The following is a 16,901-nucleotide window of genomic DNA, read 5'->3' on the forward strand; positions in this document are numbered from 1 at the left end:
TACTCCGCTCAGTGAGGCTCTGAGTTTACTTGAGCTATACCTCTCCATACCATACTCCAGAAAGTAGCCCCAGGCAGAAAGCAGAGACAATCATGGGCTTACTTCATGTTTTTCTCTTCTATCAGTGATCACAGTCCTGCACTGCCTATTGTCCAAAGTTTGAAAACCACTGCCTCATATATTTTGCCTAGTTTTATGATTGTTTTTGGCAAGAAACCTAGTTTGATATCAGTTACTCCATCATGGTCAGGAGGCTTTAAAATTTTTTAAATTCCTGGAATCCATACCTCTCTTGTATTTCTAGTTCACTAGGATTGTTGGTTGGAGACTGAACCAACATTCTTTGCTAGTTCACAACCTTAAGTAAGTTAATTAATTAATCTTTTAGTACATTTGACCTATCTAGCACTTAGGAATACATTGCTTTTATTACAGTGTTCATGATGTACTTGATTGGATTCAAGAAAAAGAATCTGCAGTTTCAGGCATCTCAGTGGAAAAATGAAACCGTGTCCTGCAGTGATTGTATTTTATTTTTTTAAATCTAAGATAACTGCATTTTTCTTTTACTCTAATGAGACAATTAGGCTTTTGATACCACCCTGTGTTTAGGTGTGATTTTTAAAATGTTAATACTTTCTCTTACTCACATTTAACTGAAAGAAAGTCCTTCATAATTTATTCACCAAATACTTATCATACACATAGACCAGGCGTTTTTTTTTTTGGCCATGCTGTGTGGCACAGCATGTGGGATCTTAGTTCCTAAACCAGGGATCGAACCCGTGCCCCTTGCATTGGAAGCACAGAATCTTAACCACTGGACTGCCAGGGAGATCCCAACCAGGCATTATTATGCATCAGATACATTAATTAATTAATAAGTAAAATCACACACAAAGGCCCAGTTTCTACCCTCAATGAGCTCACAACCAAGAACTAAAAAATTACCATTTTATATTTATTTATTTTTATTTTTGCCTGCATCAGGTTTTAGTTGTGGCATGCAGGATCTTCCATTGTGGCATGAGGGCTCTTCATTGTGGTGTGTGTGCTTCTTTCTAGTTGTGGTGCACAGGCTCAGTAGTTGCGGTGTGTGGGCTCTCTATTTGTGGCACACAGGCTCTAGAGTGCATGGGCTCTGTAGTTGCGGTGCGTGGGCTTATTTGCCCTGCAGTATGTGGGATCTCAGTTCCCTGATCAGGGATCGAACCTACATACCCTGCATTGGAAGGCAGATTCTTAACCACTGGACCACCAGGGAAGTCCCTGAAAAATGACCATTTTAACACAATATGTTAAGTACAAAATTAATCTGACAAGACTGGCTTGATCAGGACTCTTATTCACCATTTCATCAGCAGCATCTCACCTAGTTCCTGGCAAATATCAAGTGCTTAAACATATGAAAAATGAACACATGGAGACACTAGGGTATAAAAGTCTCCTTTTAAGATTTGAGTATATAATATAGCCAATTATTGGGTGAGAATGTTTACATACACAATTCAGATATCAGTTTGTTCCATTGAGAACAGTAGATATTTCTTGACTATCGAGTTTGGTAACACTGGTAGATTCTGGGCATAAAAATTATAGAAGGAGATTATAAACATAAGGTCTAGAAACCAGTTACCCATCATTTGAATTCACAGGATGCAATGAGAATTCAAATGATGGGTAAATGGTTTCTAGACCTTATGTTTGAACTGAATCTTAAAGCACAAGTATGATTTTTTCAAGAAATATATATGTTCCAACCAAAAGCATGGAGTTATATAAAAAGATAATGTTTGGAGAACTCATATTACTGATTTCAAGATTTTCTATAATGTAACAGCAGTTAAAACAGCATAGTATCAGTAAAAGAATAGATAAAATATCAGTGGTACCAAAGAGAGAGCTCAGCAATAGATCCACACAAATATAGTCAACTAACCTTTGACAAAGGAGCAAAGGAAATTCAATGGAGAAAGGATAATCTTTTCAACAAATGGTGCAAAACAACTGGATGCCCATATGCAAAAAGAACAAAAAGCAAAATAATACAAAACCTTGGTACTCAAAATGGATCATAGCCCTAAATATATAACACAAAACTATAAAACTTTTAGAAAAAAAATAAGAGAAAATCTGTGTGACCTTGGGATGGTTGATGAATTTTTAGGTACAACAACAAAAGCATGAGCCATGAAAGAAAAGATCAATAGGTTAGACCTTATTAAAAATCAGGGCTTCCCTGGTGGCGCAGTGGTTGGGAGTCCGCCTGCCGATGCAGGGGACGCGGGTTCGTGCCCCAGTCCGGGAAGATCCCACATGCCGCGGAGCGGCTGGGCCCGTAAGGCATGGCCGCTGAGCCTGCGCGTCTGGATGACTGTGCTCTGCAACTGGAGAGGCCACAACAGTGAAAGGCCCGCATACCGCAAAAAAAAAAAAAAAAAAAAAAAATCAAAAACATTTGTTGTGTGAAAGACACTAAGAGAATGAAAAGACAAGCCATAGACTGAAAGAAAATATTTGCAAATACATATCTAATAAAAGATTTGTATCCAGAATATATTTTTAAAATCTTAAAACTCAACAATAAGAAAATAACCCATTTGAAAAATGGGCAAAAGCTTTGAGCATATACCTCACCAAAGAAGATATACAGGTGGCAAATAAGCATATGAAAATATTCTCAACATCATTTGTCATTAGGGAATTGCAAATTAAAACAACGAGATATCACCACTATCTTAGTTTGGGCTGCTATAACAAATTAGGATAGGGACTTCCCTGGTGGTCCAGTGGCTAAGACTCCACGCTTACAATGCAGGGGGCCCAGGTTCAATCCCTGGTCAGGGAACTAGATCCCACATGCCACAACTAAGAGTTCTCATGCCACAACTAAACATCCCACATGACACAATGAAGATCCCGCACGCGGCAACGAAGATATCGCAGGCCGCAACTAAGACCTGGCGCAGCCAAATAAATTAATTAATTAAATATATTTTTTTTTAAATAAGGGGCTTCCCTGGTGGCATAGTGGTTAAGAATCCGCCTGCCAATGCAGAGGACACGGGTTCGAGCCCTGGTCCGGGAAGATCCCACATGACGTGGAGCAACTAAGCCCGTGCGCCACAACTACTGAGCCTGCACTCTAGAACCCATGAGCCACAACTACTGAGCCCGTGTGCCACAACTACTGAAGCCCACGCGCCTAGAGCCCGTGCTCTGCAACAAGAGAAGCCACCGCAATGAGAAGCCCACGCACCACAACGAAAAGTAGCCCCTGCTCGCTGCAACTGGAGAAAGCCCATGCACAGCAATGAAGACCCAATGCAGCCAAAAATAAATAAATTAATTAATTTTTAAAAAAATTCTTAAAATAAATAAATAAAACAGCTGCTCCATATAAAATAATAAACAAAAACCAAATTAGGATGGACTGGGTGGCCAAAGCAACAAACACTTACTTCTCACAGTTCTGGAGGCTAGCCAGCAGATCAAGATCAAGGCATAGGCAGATTTAGTGTCTAGTGAGGGCTTGCTTCCTGGTTTGCAGATGGTTATCTTCTTGTTTCATCTTCACATGGCAGAAAGAAGAAAGAGCTTAAGCAAGCTCTCCTGTCTTCTTATAAGGGTACTAGTCTGAAAAGGCTACATACATACATACATACATACATTTTATATGACATTCTGAAAAAGGCAAACTATTAAGACATTAAACAGTTCACTGATTGCCAGAGGTTTAGGGATTTGGAAGAGTTGAACATGTGAAGCACAGGGAATTTTTTAGAATGGTGAAACTATTCTGTATGTTACTGTGGTAGTGGATATATAACACTATGCATTTGTCCAAATCCATAGAACATAACAGCACAAATAGTGAAACTTAATGTTTACTCATAAAAAAAATAAATTAGGAAGTTGATCCTGAGGGATCCCAGGATGAAATTCAGACAATGACAAAAAATCCAATTCAATCCAATTGAATCCAGTTGTATTAAAAATGTATGATAGGGCTTCCCTGGTGGCGCAGTGGTTGAGAGTCCGCCTGCCGATGCAGGGGACACGGATTCGTGCCCCGGTCCGGGAAGATCCCACATGCCGTGGAGCGGCTGGGCCCGTGAGCCATGGCCGCTGAGCCTGCGCGTCCGGAGCCTGTGCTCCGCAAAGGGAGAGGCCACAACAGTGAGACGCTCGTGTACCGCAAAAAAAAAAAGTATGATAAACCTCATTGAAGAATATGGGGGGCGGGGAAAGCTGACTTAAGTAACTTTGGGAATGAGTAGAAACTGTAAGTCTAAAGACAAGTGTACGTAAACGGTGTATGGGTAAACAATTCTGAAACCACTACATGTAAACAAATAAATAAATGGATGAAAGACAATGAAAGCCCGGTTCCTCAGTCTTGGAGTGGGAAGTTCCAGACCACCCAAGGCGGGGAGATAAGAGGGTTCTAGTCACCAATTACAATGTGTGCCACCAAGCAATTTTCGGACACCAGCTGGATGTCCTGCAATTCAACCCAATTCTGACACCATTTTCCCAGAGATAGCATCAGATTCCACAGGCTGAGGGCTCAGTCTTATGAGACTGCGCACTCCTCACCACTTCAGATGCCAATTGTAAGCCCAGATTGTTACCTGTGCTTCTGACCAATTGGAAGCTAGGTTGTTACCTGTTCCTGACCAATTGGTTATGGTCTCACAACCCCTTCTTCAGGTTTGATTAATTTGCTAGAATGGCTCATAGACCTAAGGAAACCCGTTTACTTACTAGATTACCGATTTATTATGAAGGATATTAAAGGATATGAATGAACAGCCAAGTGAAGAGATATGGAGGGGAACATCCCAAAGGAGCATCTATTCTCATGGAGTTTGGGGCCGGGAACAGTGGCACATGGAAGCATTCTGGTTCCCTAACTTAGAAGCTCTCTGAACTCCCTCCTTTTGGGTTTTTATGGAGGCTTCATTATATAGGCATGATTGAACTCAATCTCCAGCTCCTCTCCCCTCCCCAGAGGTGGGACGGTAGTGAAGGAGAGGAAAAGGGGGACTGAAAGTTTCAACCTCTAATCACATGGTTAGCTCCACTGGCTACCAGATCTCATCCTTAGGTGCTTTCCAAAAGTCACTTCCTTAACACAACAAAAGACACCTTTATCACTCTCATCACGTAGGAAATTTCAAGGGTTTTAGGAGCTCTGTGCCAGGAACGAGGTATAAGACCAAATATATATTTCTTATTATAACACAATATCACAGAAGGCAGAATGAACTATTTGTTACTGGATTAGAGTCAGAGAAATCAATATGAATTCATATTTAGCTTAATACATACACATATATAAATAATATAGATTTGTATATATACCTGCGTTAGTATACACAAATATGTTCTCCAGCTCTGTCTGCTGAGAGGGCCTAGAAGCAATCCCAGGAAAAATGAGCAATTCCTATGCCCAGCATTTGGTTTCTAATATCATTCAACAATGAAAGAAGTGTGAAATATGAAATAAAATGGAGTCACTAATGTCAAGGGGTTTTAAAATGGAGCCAGAAGGCCATTAGAAGGTGGACCTTATGCACGTCCTCACCAGGTGGAGCCAGGTGAGGCCAAACCACAGATATTCCAAGGACTCTGCAAGAACACCTGCAACTTGTCACAGTAACGGACTTTTACCTCACTGCAGTGGTAGCCTTAGTACCCAATCATGTTTAGCCAAAACTAGCTTCTGCCTCCAACTCCAGTTAAGAGTCTGTAATGCAAACTTCCTTTCTTCGCCTTTGAAATTTCCTGACTTTTACTGCCTAGCGGGACACTGGGTTGTTACCAGAATCTACGTGCCTCAAATTGCAATTCTTCGATCCCAAATAAATGTTTTTTTGCTTGATTATTGCCTCTTAGGTTTATTTAGGTTGACAGGAACCAGAACTCCTTGGAGAAATGGCTGATTCTAAGGCTGGGCAGGAAATATACAAGATGAGCCTGCAATGTCTTGTAGCACCGGAAAATAAAGGAAGTGCTTCAAAAAACAAAACGATGGGGTATGTCAAAGGGACACAGGAGCTAACTGAAAGAGCTCACAATAGCCAAAGCTGGAACAATTTGAGAAAAACAAACAAAAACAAAAATACATAATATTGAATTATAACCCAAAGTATAAAATAAATATCAGTGAGTCCATCCTGACATAAATAAATAGTTGAATAAATAAATGGGGGAGATTGACCAAATCTCCCACATAGAAGAATTCTAAATAATTTGTGTGGATTACCCCTCCTCGAGTAGTTGAAGCATTACTCCCCACCCCTTAAGTGTGGGCTGTGCATAGTGACTTCTTTCCAAAGAGCATAGTCTGGGAAGAGGGATAAAATAACTGTACAGTGGAGAAATCTGGCAAACACTACCTTGGCTAGGAATTCAAGGCTAATATCATCAGTGATAAGTTATGTTGATAGCATATACCTCTAATATGATGTTGTAACAGTGGCAGTTAGTGTGGTCTACCTCCCCCAAATTCAAACTCCCAGTCTAACTAGGAAAAAAACATTAGACAGTCACAACTTCAGGGACATTTTATAAAACAACTGACCAGTACTCCTCAAAACTGTCAAGGACATCAAAAGCAAGGAAACTCTGAGAAACTGTCACAGTCTTGAGGAGCATAAGGACACAGAGGAATAAATGTAATATGGTATCCTGGATAGGATTCTGGAACAGAAGGACATTAGGTAAAAACTAAGGAAATTTGACTGGAGTATGGGCTTCAGTTAATAAGGATATACAAATGTACCATAGTAGTATAAGCTGTTAACAAAAGGGGAAACTGGGTGCTCATTATTCGGGAACTCTGAACTATTTTTGCAACTTTTCTGTAAATCTAAAACCATTCTAAAAGAAAACCTCATTTAAAATAAAGTAGGGACTTCCCTGGTGGTCCAGTGGTTAAGAATCTGTCTTGCAAATGCAGGGGATGCCGGTTCGATCCCTGCTTGGGGAATTAAGATCCCACATGCTGCAGGGCAACTAAGCTCGTACGCCGCAACTAGTGAGCATGCGAGCCACAACTAGAGAGCCCACGCACCACAGGTACTGAGCCCACGTGCTCTGGAGCCTGCGCACAGCAATGAAAGATTCCTGAGTGCCACAACTAAGACCTGACACAGCCCATAAATAAATAAATATTTTAAAAAATAAAATAAAGTATGAGACTATAGAACAAGACAATGGGTGCAGGAAACTTGCATTAGACCTTTTAAATTAAGGAGTAACAGTGAAAAGTGAGATTTATATAACTATACTAGAGTGTTTTAAGGATCCCAATGGCAAAAAAGTGGCTGGACCTCAAGAATTTGGAACAGAACTTTAAAAACTCAATTAGGCCTCTGCCTTGCCCCCCACCACTGCCCTCCACCTCACTCCTTACCTTCTGAAACACCAGAAAAGAAAGAGTATGCATAAACCCAGATTAGGCTTTTCTAAAACCAATCTACTTTCTTGGAGATTAAACACATGAAGTAAATAACTCAACAGCTTGGCTGAATAGTAGAATTGGAGATATGTGGAAGAGTAACTATAAGAATAGAAAAATCATGCTCAGAGTTTCTCCCAAAATTCTGTACAAAAGGATAAAAGTGTAAAACATGAGAGAAAATGACATGTGAAAGGCAGTGCCAGAAATTCTAATGTCTAATAGGAATTCTACAAGGAGAAACCAATAATAAGGAAGAAAAGGGAATTTTAAGAAAGAAAGGAAGACAGAGAAAACATTTTGGAGGTGAAAAAAGACAAATTTTCAAGTAAAAATCATAAAAGCTAAAATTTAAGTGCTCTTTCTTTTCTTTTCTTTTCTTTTTTTGCAGTACGCGGGCCTCTCATTGCTGTGGCCTCTCCCGTTGCGGAGCACAGCCTCCGGACACGCAGGCCCAATGGCCATGGCTCACGGGCCTAGCCGCTGCATGGCATGTGGGATCTTCCCGGACCAGGGCACGAACCCGTGTCCCTTGCCTCGGCAGGCGGATTCTCAACCACTGCACCACCAGGGAAGCCCTAAAGTGCTCTTTCTTTTACCAGGCCTAGTTTTAAGAATGTTACATGCATTAATTATTTTTCATAACAATCCCATCACGTGGGTACTATTTCGATCCTCATGTAACAGACACAGAAACACAGAGAGGTGAAGCGACCTGTTCAACATCACAGAGCAATTAATGGAGAAGGTAGAATGCAAACCTGCTTTCTTTGTTAATGAAACTTTTTATTTTGACATAATATCAAATGTACAGAAAAGTTGCAAGAATAGCACAAAGAATTCCTGTATACCCTTCACACAGATTCTGTAAATGCTGACATTTACTGCATTTACTTTACGATCCTATTTTTTTCTGAACACTTGGAATTTCATTCAGAAAAGTCAGTTACCCACGTAAGGCTCCTTTATCCCTAAATGCTTCAGTGTATACATCCTAAAAGCAAAGACATTCTCTCCCATAATCTCCATAATTACAATGATCAAAATTATGAAATTTGCATGGATATAATACTTTTATTTTAATATTTACCTTATTCAAATTCACAATTGTTCCAATAAAGCCTTTACAGAAAAAAAAAAATTTCTGTTCCAGGGTCATATATTACACTTGTCTTGTCTCTTTAGTCTCCTTTAACCTGAAACAATTCCTCAAGCTTTGTCCTTCTTGACTTTGACATTTTTGAAGAGCAAAGGCCAGTTATTTTGTAGAGCATTGCTCAATTTGCATTTTCTGTGATTTCCTTATGATTAAATTCTGGTTATGCATTTTGGCAGGAATATCACAGAAGTCGCTCTGTTCTGGATGTACAGGATGTCATTTTGTGCCACACTGGTTATGTTAACTTTGATAACTGGTCAAGATTCTGTCTGCCAGGTTTCTTCACTGTAATGTTACTACTTTTCCCTTTGTAATTAATATTTGTGGAGAGAGACTTTACAATGGCATCAAATTCTGTTTCTCATCAAATTTTCACCCATTGGTTTTGGCATACATTGATGATTCTTACCAGAATCAATGATTACTGTGATGGTTGATTGATGGTGATTTTCTAATTTCGCCACTCCTACATTTGTAAGTTGGCATTCTAATATAAAGCATGTTTCATGGATTCTTCTTTTAGTCACTGTGTTAGTCAATGGTTTTACTCAATCTGCTACTATTATGACATGTTTTGATGCTCAGATTGTCCAGATTTGGCCAGTGAGAACTCCTTGAGATACTGTGACTTTTTGACATATTTCAACCATTTTTTGAGCGCTTCCCTACTTTCTACCACCTCAGAATGTTCCAATCTCACCTTGTGTTTTCTCTGCTCAGTGTCTTATGCTATTTCTCCAAGGAGCCCTTGTTCCTGGGATCTGGGTGCTGGATATTCTCATTGCTATGGCGGTGTAATTGCTTCTATGTCCTCTCTGCTAGGGGGACATACATACACACACCTTTATATGAATTTCTAATTTTTTTTTTTTAAAGCATTACTTTGTAGTGATACCTCCAATTGCAATCCAACACCACAGGGTTCATCCTAGCCTCCTGCTCTCCCTATTGCAACACCCTTCTCCAGCAAAAACAAACTTGGCTCCCATTATATTTACTTACTCCCAAGTACAGTTACTTTTTTGCTTGATTCTAGAATACATGAAATAGTTCCAGAATTACTAATCTATATCACTGTGTAAATCAATCCTACTAACAAGAGTTAATTACTTGTTTACGGGTTTTTTTTTTCTTCTTCTGTTTTTATCCTGAGGGAATATAGTCAAATTGTCTTCAAAAGTTGCTTGCCGGGCTTCCCTGGTGGCGCAGTGGTTGACAGTCCGCCTGCCGATGCAGGGGACACAGGTTCGTGCCCCGGTCCGGGAAGATCCCACATGCCGCGGAGCAGCTAGGCCCGTGAGCCATGGCCGCTGAGCCTGCACGTCCGGTGGCTGTGCTCCACGACAGGAGAGGCCACAACAGAGGCCCACGTACCGAAAAAAAAAAAAAAAAGTTGCTTGCCTAAGTCTTTTTTCCCCCTTTAGTGTGAAGGAAACTTTATTTTTTTTTTTTGCTTATATTTCAACTTAGGTTCTCTTCTCTGTTATTCACTTTAAAAAAAAATTGAACTATAGTTAATTTACAATATTGTGTTAGTTTCAAGTGTACAGCAAAGGGATTCAGTTATACATATATATTCTTTTTCAGATTATTTTTCGTTAGAGGTTATTATAAGATATTGAGTATAGGGCCTTCCCTGGTGGTGCAGTGGTTAAGAATCCGCCTGCCAATGCAGGGGACACTGGTTTGATCCCTGGTCTGGGAAGATCCCACATGCCGTGAAGTAACTAAGCCCGCAAGCCACAACTACTGAGCCTGCATGCCACAACTACTGAAGCCCACGTGCCTAGAGCCTGTAATCCGCAGCAAGAGAAGCCACCACAATGAGAAGCCCGCACACCACAACTAAGAGTAGACCCCGCTCGCTGCAACTAGAGGAAGCCTGCGCGCAGCAATGAAGACCCAACGCAGTCAAAAATAAATAAATAAAATAAATTTATTTTTAAAAAAGATATTGAGTATAGTTCCCTGTGCTATACAGTAAATCCTTGTTGTTTATGTGTTTTATATATAGCTGTATGTTAATTCATACTCTTAATTTATCCCTCCCCACTTTCCCCTTTGGTTGTTATTGACTTTTAAAAATATTTATTTATTTATTGGCTGTGTCAGGTCTTAGTTGCAGCACGCTGGATCTTTTGCTTCAGTGCGTGGGCTGTTTGTTGCGGTGCGCGGTCTTCTCTCTAGTTGTGGCATGCGGGTTCAGCTGCCCCGCAGCATGTGGGATCTTAGTTCCCCAACCAGGGATCGAACCAGTGTTCTCTGCATTGCGAGACGGATTCTTAACCACTGGACCACCAGGGAAGTCCCTGTTACTGACTTTAAAATTTTGTAAAACATTAATATGGTCCCTAAAGTAAAAAAACACAAAAAACAAAAAAATAGAATGTGTCACGTCCCTGTCCCTTTATGTACTAAAATCCCCTATGTATTTGGGTCTACTTATGGAATTCTGTTCTATTCCACTGGTCTGTTCATGCATGAGTACCACATCGTTTCGATTATAGGGACTTTTTAGTATTTTTAATTATCTGGTTGGACTAGTACCACTTTGCAGCTTTTCTTTTTCAGTGTTAGCCTGGCTATACTTACATAAAACCTGTATTGCTACCACTATAGATACTGTATACACTTCAGGTGAAAAGATTAACTGAATTGTCCCCCTCCAGTAATTCTCCTTCCCAGTATCTTTCTCTTCATGACCCTTATCAATATGTGAAGTTTTCTTAGTTACGTACTCACTGGTTGTCTGCTTTCCAGATTTTCCTGGAGATTGGGGATCTTGTCTTTAATATCCACTAGCATATTGAAATAGCCAGAGCACACCATGGCACCCTCCAGGTATGCATTATGCACAAGCATTTGCATGCATTTTTTTTATTAGCTATTCTGGTGGGTGTACAGTCATATCACATTGTGGTTTTAATTTTTCCATTTTCTTGATAATTAACGAACATGAGCACGGTCTGATATCTTTATTGGCCATTTGGATATCCATTTTTTGGAAGTGTTTATTTTATTTTTGGCCATGCTGCACGGCCTGCAATGGAAGCACGGAGTCTTAACCACTGGACCGCCAGGGAAGTACCCCCATTTCTTATTTGGTTGTCTGTCACTTATTGATTTGTAGTGGTTCTTTATATATTCTTGGTCAAATTTATGTATTGTGAATATAGTCTCCCAGTCTGTGGCTTGCCTTTTCACTTTAATGGTGTCTTTTGATGAAAATAGATTTTTTAATTTAATATAGTAAAATTTACCTTTTTTTCTCTATATGGTTAGTGCTTTTTGTGTTCTGTTTAAGAAATCTTTGCTATCCCAAGGCTAGAAAGATATTCTATGTTTTCTTCTAAAGTCCTTATCTTCTACAATTACATCATTAACACATCTGGAATTGGTTTGTGTGAAGTGTAAGATAAGAGCCAAGGTTAATTTTTTATCGATATGGATATGCAGTTGATCCAGTGATACTTATTGAAAAGAACATCACTTCCTCTGCAACCATACTGCAGAGGAACCTTTGTCATAAATCAGATGACCACATGTATGTAGGTCTGTTTCAGGGCTCTTTATTTTATTCTGTTGGTCTACTTGTTCGTTTTGCATCAGTATCATGTTGCCTTAATGACCAAAGTACACCTTATCACATTAACAAATTCAAGAAGGAAAATATATCAGTGTGCCAAAAAGGCATCTGACAATATTCAGCAGGCTTTTTTTTTTTTTTTTCGGTATGCGGGCCTCTCACTGTTGTGGCCTCTCCCGTTGCAGAGCGCAGGCTCCGGACACGCAGGCTCAGCGTCCATGGCTCACGGGCCCAGCCGCTCTGCGGCATGTGGGATCTTCCTGGACCGGGGCACGAACCCGCGTCCCCTGCCTTGGCAGGTGGACTCTCAACCACTGTGCCACCAGGCAAGCCCCAGCAGGCATTTTTAATTTAAAAAAAAAAAAGTTAAATAGAGACTGAAGGAAACAAGTGAACCACACAAGGTCTGTTTACCTCAAACACAGAGCAAACATTACACTAAGTGATTTCCATTATGTTGGGAAAAACAACTAGATGCCCTATATCACCACTAATCCTAAGTCTTGTTCTGGAAATTATTTCTGTTAGAGTAAGAATAATAAAATAATCACTATATTCAGGAAAAAATCATATCTATTTGTAGTTGACATAACTGATTGCCTAAAAAATCAAGAGTTTAGTAAAAAATGAATTTTAAAGGTTATTGGGTAATAATGAAAGCAATGATTGTATCCATATTTAAAATTTTAATATGACAATATCACAATAAAAACAAATAAGCCACAGTCTGGGAGAAGGTGAGTCCATCATAATACTAGGTAAAGGATTACTATCTAGAATGTTATTTTTAAAAATCCCACTATTTTTATTTATTTATTTTATTTTATTTATTTATTTTTCTTAAGTCGGAAAAAGGAATCTTTTTATTTAACCCATACCTAGGTTAGGGGTGGGGGAGGGCCGCAGGAGGGGTCAGGGCCGAGGGGCGGCCCAGAATCCCACTATTTTTATATGAATGCTTTTTAAAAAAGGAACATGGGCAATACATATGAATTGGCAAGCTATAGTATTTAGCAATAAACATGTGAAAAGATGCTCAAGTCATTATTTACCAGGAAAATATTAAAGCACATACCAGAAGTGGGGATATAAGGAAGTAGTATTTCACTGGTTGAAGGGGTTGTAAATTGGTACCATAAGGATGTTCTCCTCTTCTACAGCAATATCTAACGAGGTTGAACATGAACATAACCTCTGACTTACCAATCTCACCTTTTGATAAATACCTCAGAGAAACCCTTGTTATGTATAGCAAGAAACTCAGATATTCAACAAGATATTTTTCAGTGAGAAATTATATATAACCTAAATATTGACCAATAAAAGGCCTCAATACATATGGTGTATTTATATAAAGAAAAGGACTAGGGGTTGTCTATTCTACTGAAAAGAACCATGTTAAATCCAAAAATAAGCAAGCAGCTGGTTGGACAGCATGCTGAGTTGCTTGCCTTGCTAGATAACCATACACCTGCCACAATGCTGACATTTCCATCCTTGAAGCCTCTCCTTTTGGTTAGGGCAACATCTGCCAAAGTGGAATTACACCTACAATAGGTATTGGGAATGGGAGCTCTATAGCAAAGTATGAGATACATTGAGTTAGATAAAATGAAACATTTTTGATAGTCTTTTGATAGGCACTTAATGTGATTTTTTTCTTCCAAGAAATATAGAATATAGAGCTTGCATGCTTGTTTGACCACAAAATCATTTTCTTCAAGAACCATTAAGTACTGGTGTTTTGTGGAACATACTTTAAGAAATTTTGAGTTAATGTACTGTCCCCAAAAGACTTCAGTTAACAAGAAAGTGTTACCAGGGTGAAGAAACACATAATAGCACTTAAAATGCTCATTGTGTATGTTACATTTTTGTGTAAACACTGTGTAATGTCCACAAATTAAAAGCAATTTGAAATCATGAGTGGAAGAGATTTATTATTCTAGATGGTGACTGATTATTCAATGACATCTGCCCAATCTGCCCACTCTGAGCAAAATGGACTTAGAGGTACAAGTCAGTGTATGACAGTGACATTCATTTGGTTGAAAATAAAGTGCTGTGGCAATACTTGTTTTTCTTTTGTAGAAGGTAATAACTTTTAAGTATTGAATGCCTATTTTTCAAATAATCTTTCATTCCTTTTATAAAATTGATGAAGCTAAAATAAACGAGAAAAAGAAGAGAAATAAATGAAAGAAATTATTGGGGCAGGATCACATCATTTTTCCCAACACTGTTACACCGCTCAAGTTAGAAAACCTAAATGTCTAACTAAATCACAAAAGGTAAGGCCCTGGGTATTCCTGGTAAATCATTATATGTTTTATAACTGTTTTATTAGACTACTGAGTTCAACTTACTGAACTTTACTTGGAATGTCTGCATGTATCTTAAATGATACTGGTCTAGATTTTGCTGTTTAGGGATTACCCTCATCTAAAATTTTATTATTGGGATATCTGCCTTATAGAATGATCCTGCAAAATTTTGTTAGAAGTTATCTATTCTTTAAAATTTTATTGCCTGAAAAACTATCGATTCTAGTTTTTAAAAAAACAAGAACATAACTCCATTTAAATTTCCTTTGTTTACAGATCTCATACATTATAAAACTATAAATTATAAAATCTATAAATTATAAATTGTTTCAAATATAAAATAAAATATAAAATCTATAGATTGTTCAGGCTTTCTATAGTCTCTTGAGTCAACTTTGATCATTTTGGTTTCTCTAGATAGCTCATTCTCTATATTTTTATACATACTGAAATATATGTATATAGTAACACATAAATTTTAAAACTTTTAAATCTCTTTGATATATGTACCTATTTCACCATTCCCATACATAAAGCTGTAATTGAATCAACTTTTGTCCTTCAATAATAACTGCTGATTCTATATTAATGGTCTTTTCAAAGAGAATATTCTTGGATAAAATCTACTACTTTATTAACTATTCTTTTACTTTTTAAAAAAAATTTATTTTTAAATTTATTTTTGGCTGCATTGGGTCTTTGTTGCTGCATGTGGGCTTTCTCTAGTTGCAGTGAGCAGGGGCCACTCTTCGTTGCAGTGTGTGGGCTTCTCATTGTAGTGGCTTCTCTTGTTGCGGAGCACAGGCTCTATGTATGTAGGCTTCAGTAGTTGCGGCACACGGGCTCAGTAGTTGTGGCTTGCAGGCTCTAGAGTGCAGGCTCAGTAGTTGTGGCTAAGTAGTTGGGCTTAGTTGCTCCGCAGCATGTGGGATCTTCCCAGACCAGGGCTCGAAGCCATGTCCCCTGCACTGGCAGGTGGATTCTTAACCACTGCACCACCAGGGAAGTCCCTCTTCTACTTTTTTAAAATTGTACTTTTACTTTTATTGTATGAATTACTTCCTGCTATTTACCTTAATTAAAAAAAAAATGGGGCTTCGCTGGTGGCGCAGAGGTTAAGAATCCGCCTGGCAATGCAGGGAACAGGGGTTTGAGCCCTGGTCCGGGAAGATCCCACATGTCAGGGAGCAACGAAGCCCATGCGCCACAACTACTGAGCCTGCACTCTAGAGCCATTGAGCCACAACTACTGAAGCCCACACGCCCAGAGCCCATGCTCCACAACAAGAGAAGCCACCACAATGAGAGACCCGCACACCACAACAAAGAGTGGGCCCCACTCGCCGCTAGAAAAAGCCCGCGCGCAGCAACAAGACCCAACGCAGCCAAAAATAAATTAAATAAATAAATAAATGTTTTCTGGGAATTCCCTGGCAGTCCAGTAGTTAGGACTTCATGCTTTCACTGCTGAGAGCCCTTGTAAAAAACATGTTTTCTGGCTTATGTTAATGCTTTTTTTCCCCAACACTTTTGCCAACTGCCTGCTATGTGACAGGCACGGTATGTGTGGTAACAGAGTCGTGAACTAACTGCTCAATCCAGGTTTTCTAAATGCATTAAGGTTGTTAATTTCCTACAACGTAGAGCTTTGGTGGCTTCCCACAAATTTTTTTTTTAATTTATTTATTTAATTATTTTGGGCTGCATTGGGTCTTTGTTGCTATGCATGGGCTTTCTCTAGTTGCGGTGAGCGGGGGCTTCTCATTGCGGTGGCTTCTCGTTGCAGAGCACAGGGTCTAGGCGCCCAGGCTTCAGGAGTTGTGGCTCATGGGCTCTGGAGCGCAGGATCAGTAGTTGTGGCGCATGGGCTGAGTTGCTCCGCGGCATGTGGGATCTTCCTGGACCAGGGCTTGAACCCGAGTTCCCTGCATTGGCAGGTGGATTCTTAACCACTGCGCCACCAGGGAAGCCCTTCCCACAAATTTTTATCTGTAGGGATCAAATTATCATTTATCACTAAGTAGTCTAAAATTTCAGATTTTCCACTTAAACAAAAACTTTATTATGGAAGTTTTCAAATATATGCAAAGTAGTAAGAATAGCACAGTGAACCCTATGTACCCATTACCCGGCTTCAACGATATACAGCATTTTTCTGATCTTGTTTCATCTATCCTTCCCATTTTTTCTTTAGTATTATAAAGCAAATCATACATATAATTTCATCCTTGAATACTTCAGTATGACTCTCTAATGCATAAGGATTTATACACACATACACACACACACTCCCATGCCATCATCATGCCTAACAAATGAATAATAATTATTTAATATAATTTAATACCCACTCCAGCTTTACTT

General features: G+C 39.2%; 1 protein-coding gene and 1 non-coding gene across 2 annotated transcripts in view; one reads left to right on the plus strand and one right to left on the minus strand.

Annotated features, from left to right (window-relative positions):
- LOC132416148 (zinc finger protein 420) overlaps positions 1-16,901 on the minus strand; it is an 83,264-nt gene that overhangs the window by 38,965 nt on the left and 27,398 nt on the right. The window lies entirely within an intron of this gene.
- Positions 2,776-2,848, plus strand: TRNAC-ACA (transfer RNA cysteine (anticodon ACA)). Its single transcript has one exon. It is a non-coding gene; the product is annotated as a tRNA-Cys (tRNA).

This window comes from Delphinus delphis, chromosome 20, assembly GCF_949987515.2.
Source record: "Delphinus delphis chromosome 20, mDelDel1.2, whole genome shotgun sequence".
Classification (NCBI taxonomy): Eukaryota; Metazoa; Chordata; class Mammalia; order Artiodactyla; family Delphinidae; genus Delphinus; species Delphinus delphis.